Below are 6,367 nucleotides of genomic sequence, written 5' to 3'. Positions count from 1 at the left end.
CTCATCTTTCACAAAGACCTTAAAGGCATTAAATAGGAATGAGACAGTCTCTTCAACAAATGGTCTTGGCAAAATGGAATTTCCATCTGCAGAAGAATAAAACAGGACTTATACCTCAGCCCATATTAAAAAATGAACTCAGATGGATTAAATACCTAAATGTAAATCCTAGAATTATAAAAACTATAAATATCATCAATGAAGAAATAGAGACAAATTTAAATGTTGTAATTCTGGGCATAAACACTATCAATAATAACAAAAACACCACAGAAGACAAAATAAATGATTGTAACCTTCTAAAACTAAGAAACTAATATGCATCAAGAAACTTAATGGAAATACTAAAAAGAGAACCAACAGAACAAAAAAAGAAATTGTCAATGCTATATCAGACAAAAAGCTAATTTATAAAAATCTGTAAAAAGTTGAACGATGCACTTTAATATCAGAATTACATTTGTGCTAAAACTATAGAAATTTCCATAAATAAAATATGATCTCTGAAAAAGTTCTAAGAAATAATACAATCTAGTAGATTTTCTGCTGCATGTAAATTAACAAGAGAAATCGTAAACAAATATGAACTAAAACAGAACAAGCAACATCGTGAGAACGTATGTTTCTGAGGCAAGTGTAACTAACTACATTAAAATTTATGTCAATACCAAGTAGTGATTAATAAGTATGTATATGAGAACATGATTCCTGTGAAATTTATTTCATCTTGACAAAAGAATTGACACAGTCTGACACAAGTCTCTTAACTTTTCTATTCCTCGTTAAAATAGCAAACATAAGAGAATACATGAAAGAAATAATATTAGAAGCACAAATACTAACCTTCTCACAAGAGAAAATAACTTGAAAGACATCACACTGGAAGGTATTAAGCTTTTAAATGCTTCATCTTACATGCTACTCAGGTTCTGACTAAATTAAACATCTGGCTCTTTCAACAAGCCTCCCTTGTCTTCAAAATAAATAGTCAGAGAGCACAGACAAAGATGGTAATTGAAAAAGGCTGAGACTAATTAATTTGTGTTGAAAAAACTTTCTATAAATGCCACTTTCTAGGCTTCCCAGCAGTCTCTGTCTTGATTGTGTGACTGATTGACATAAACAAAAGTGCTTGTAATACTAAGCCACTAAGTAGCTCATGAAGAATAGTCCCTTTTTGGTATTGACACATGCAGAGATAAATGACCCAATAGAATAAAAGGGAAATTTCAAAGAAACACACATGTAAGTATAGAAATCTAAAATTAAAAAAAAGTTTCAAATCCATTACCAAAATGAGTTATAATAATTTGTGGTTGTTAACTTGATGGCAATTTGGAAAACCAAAATCTAACCTATAACTTGAACAATATATAAAGTATGTTTCTACTAGAGTCAAGCCTAGAACTATAAATAAAGGTAAATAAAAATATCAATCTATAAAAAGTCTTAGCAAATTCCATAATAAATTGACTATGACAGAAATTGTGTGACCCAAATATTCAATTTCAATAAAGAAATTATCTAATAAAGTTCACTATACATTTAGCTTGATAAAAGACATTATTTGTGTAAAAACACCAACTGTGAAGTAGATTCTGAGTCATAGAGCCCCAAGGGTCCCCTACGCTAAAATCTTTATGGAAGCACATTGCCACAATTTTTCTCCATAGCATAAATAGCTTGCACCACTTTTCATTGCAATCCAGAACTTCAATAACCACTGTGCTATCAGATCTCCCAAATCAACAAAAAAAACAAAAGACAAGATAAGAAAAGAAATACTAGGGGAAAATATTTCTACTATATATTCCAACAGCATGTTAATCATACAACAAAACAGAGCTCTGAACACTTAAAGGAAAATTATCAGAAACACTTTTTAAAATGAGCAATTATTATAGCTGACAGTTCACAAAATATATATACACATAGCACTTAAACATAAAAAGATGCTGATTTCCGTGATAATAATCGTGATGTAAGTGAAAACCACACTGAAATGTCATGTTTCACCCAACATAATAGCAGAAACACAAACGCTCCATAAACACACACGATAGATGCTATGATTCATTTTTTTGTTTGTTTTAAATAGGTGAGGCTGTTGGACAGTAGGCTGTGTCATACATTTTTGGGACTGCAAGTGTCACAAATTCCTAGGGATTTGTCAATGTCTTATAAAAATCCTGTAATTTAAGTACTAATCATACCCCCAAGAATTTAACCTGAAGGCTCATTGTCAGTAATATAAAGACAATATATATAGTTTTATTCATTTAGATATTAATAGAAAAATTTGGCAATGATATCAAGTATAAACGACTGAATACATAAGCCATGGCACATGTACACATGACACATTCACATAATAGAGTATTTTTATGCAGTTGCCAAAAGAAAGAGACTTAATTAATTGCTTCGGTGATACAAGTGGACAAAGCAAATTTCAAACAGCATAACATTTGTTATTTTATATTTTGTGTAAAAGAAGGAGAAAATATGGTGGTGATGCCAGGTAGGTATTGACCTAACAACAAGGTCAGCAGTTCAAATGAACCAGCCAACTGTTCTCCAGGAGAAGATGAGACTCTGATCCTGTAAAGATTTAAAGCCTCGGAAACCCTAAAGAGGGTCCATATGAGTCAGAATAGATTTGCTGGCAGTGAGGTTTTCATGTTTGGATCATATATGTTTGCAATAAAAGACTTATGAACATAAATATAGATGCACACATATGAATATTTTATATTTATGCATACATATACATACGAAGATATATGTGTGCATATATACTTAATTTTGCAAAAGGAGTATGGGGAAGAATAAACCAAAAGATATGCAGGTTGACAGCATCAGGTGAGTTAAGTGTGACATTTTGCTAAGTGAGAGACAGCATTCCTATTACATATAAGCCATTAGCTAAGTGGCATTTGTTCATGGATCATCCTCAATTCTCTCACCTCAGGGCTTGTTATAAATAAAGCTTATGAACCAGAGTTGTGGGGTGGTGGGAGAATCAATGAGCAATTCAATAAGCCAAGGACGACAATATTAGAACTTAGGACTGGACATTGTGGATGTACTTCGTGATAGATCTCAAATTGTCCTGTTAGATAATAATTGCAATGTCATTCCTCTGGATTGAGTCGTTTCTGGCATAGAATCTATTTTATATTATGATTCAAATGGCTAATACTGTCCATTTCAGTTCAGTAATGCCTATAATAGCGATCTATATGCATTCTAGGTTATTATTAATGCTTTCCAATTTTCCTAGATTCATACTTCATATATTCCAAGTTGTAATAGTTGATAGATTTTTGCAGCTTTTTCTTCTCATTTTGAGTTGTACTCCATCTGTCATGAAGGCTGTATGTGATAGGATTGTATCTAGCTACCTTTAAGGAAATCCAATGAATACAATTATCATTCAAATTCATGCATCTATCACAAATGCTAGTGATGCAGAAATTGAAGCATTCAACCAAGAGTTCCACTTGGAAATCAATCAAACAAGCAATCAAGATGCATCTAAAATTATTGGCAATTGGAATGCAGAAGTAGGAGAAAAAGAGGAAGGAACAAGAGTTGAAAAATGTGGTCTTGATATAAACAAGGGTAGAGATTAAATGATAGAATTTTGGAAGGCCAATGACTTGTTAACAGAAAATACCTTTTTTTCAATAACACAAACTCCAACTATACAAATAAAATTATGCAGGTGGAATCAAAGAAATCAAACTGATTCTGTTAGAAGAAATGATGGAAAAGTTCAATATCAGCACTGAAACAAGGCCAGGGCTGAGAGTCTAAGAGACCATTATTTACTTATATGTAAGTTCAGGTTGAAGCTTAAGAAAAATTAAAAACAAATCTACAAGAGCCAAGATATGACCTTGAATATATCCCACATAAATTTCATGGACATCAGATTTGCTGTGTTGAGCACTACTGACAGAAGACCTGAGGAGTTGTACGAGGACATCAAGAATATTATTCATGAAGAAATTAAAACATCATTAAAAAGGCAAGAAAGAAAGAAAATATCAAAGGGGATGTCAGAAGAGACACTGAAACTTGCTCTTAGTCTTAGAGTAGCTAAGGGATATGGAAGAAATAAAGAAGTTAAAGAGGTGAATGTAAAATTTCAAAGGGCAGCTCAAGAAAACAAAACAAAAAATTATAAGGAAATATGCAAAGACATAGAGTTAGAAAGTGTAAAAACAATCCTCTCAGAATAACTTGGTATAACTGAACGAACTCCAGAAAATTTCAAGCCGCAAAATGTGAGATTAAAGGATTCTTTTGGTAAAATATTAAATGAAGCAACAAGACAATGGAAAGAATACAAAGTCACAGTATCAAAAAGAAAAGATCCACATTTCACCATTTCGAGTGGTAGTGTACTTCCAAGATCCAATTATACCTAAGGAAGAAGTTCAAGCTGCACTGACAAAAATAAGTATTTAATAAAACGTGCAAAGACCTGGAAGTAGAAAATCAAAAAAAGAAGATGGAAAAAAACACAGATTCACTGTACCAAAAGGAATTTGTTGACATGTAGCCATTTCAGGAGATAGCACATGATCAAGATCCAATGAATGCTTTCAAAGGAAAAAAATCCAAGTTACACTGAAGGTGTTGGTGAAAAACAAGGATTCAGGGATTGATAGAATACCAATTGAGATGTTTCTTCAAATGGACACAATGCTGGAAGTGCTCAATTGTCAGGCCAAGAAATTTGGAAGATAGCTATCTGGTTAATTAACTACAAGAAACCCATATTTGTATCTATTCCATTTCCACACTTGTCTTGATGATGAACATAATGCAGAAGTTACCAAGCAAAGTCATTAATATAAAACTCAAGTAACATTTTGCTGATGGTAATTGAAATATGATTGCAGCAGCACAGAGATATAGCGCTGTTAGAAATTCATGCTTAATTTAGAAGAGGATGTGGAATGAGGGATATTATTGCTGACTTAGATATTGTTTGAATTCAGAGAACACTAGAAAGATCTTTATTTACATATATTTTATTAATTGTGTTAAGGAATTTCACTGGGAAGTTTACAACAAATTATGCATAGCATTGCAAATAGGAATTTCAGAACACTTCATTCGGCTCATACAGAACCTCTGTATACCTACACCAGGAGGCTGCGCTTCTAACCCAGCAAGGGATTACTGCATGTGTGAAAAGCAGAAAGGTTGTGCAGCCATATTGTATTTATCCCTACACTTATTCCATCTGCATGCTGAGAAAATTAACTGAGAAGCTGAACTGTATGAAGAAGAACATATAATCATATTTAGAAGAAAACTCATTAATAACTCTGATATTCCAATAATGCAACCTGGCTTTCAAGTGAAGAAGACTTGAAATACTAGCTAATGAAGATTAAAAAAATACAGTCTTCAGTATGGACTTTATATCAATACAAACAAAAATCCTCACACCTGGACCAATAAACAATAAACAAATAATGGAGAAAAGATTGAAGTTGTCAAGTTGTCAAGGATTTAATGTTATTTTGATCCTCATCTAAGTCAAAATATTAATGAAGTGTTTGTGAACAGGTGAATTTGCTTAAATGTGGCTCTTCAATCTACATCTCTGTACCTCCCATCAAATCACTGTGTGAATAGGGTGTGAATTGGGGATTGGTCGGCTTTTCCATTTCTCTGAATATAAAAGAGCCATCTCAGAAGCAGAAATATATAGAATCCCCTGGCCATCAACAACGAACGACATAGCATGTAGCCATTTAAGAACAATAAAGAACCCGTGAGTAATCCTAGTCTTAAATGATAAAGGAAGCAGAGGCCTAGACCAGGGGTGCTCAACACGTCGATCGCGATCTACTGATCGATCGCAAATGTTTGTGGGTAGATCACATGTCATTAAAAAAGTAGACATAAGCCGATCATCAATCCCTTCACTTAATGCAGCCAATCAGATGCAATCTTAGGTGTCAAACGCATGCGCAAACAACTGCACTAAGTCCAGCAGAACTGACAAGCTAATTTATAGCCAATTTATAAACCTTGTTTTTTTCTCTTAAACGTAAAAAAGGGTATTAAAATGAGTGGGGAGCTGGACCAAGTAAGAAGACAAAAACGTATCACTTTCATACGGAATGGGAGATTTGACACTACAAGCCGACATTGAGCTGAAGTCCAGAGTGCATGAACAGTTCTGGAACTTACTCGCAGAGGGAAAGTACCCAAACATGACTGAACTATTTGGCTCTACTTACTCATGTGAGTCAGCCTTTTCCCACATAAAGATCTTTAAGTCCAAGTACCGTTCCCCCATGACTGATGATCATTTGCAAGTGTGCTTGAGGCTGACTGTCAG

This window comes from Echinops telfairi, unplaced genomic scaffold (genome assembly GCF_000313985.2).
Source record: "Echinops telfairi isolate 266 unplaced genomic scaffold, ASM31398v2 ScPeMD7_60;HRSCAF=208, whole genome shotgun sequence".
Lineage (NCBI taxonomy): Eukaryota > Metazoa > Chordata > Mammalia > Afrosoricida > Tenrecidae > Echinops > Echinops telfairi.
The sequence above is the reverse complement of the archived record's forward strand: the minus strand, read 5'-3'. Positions refer to the sequence as shown.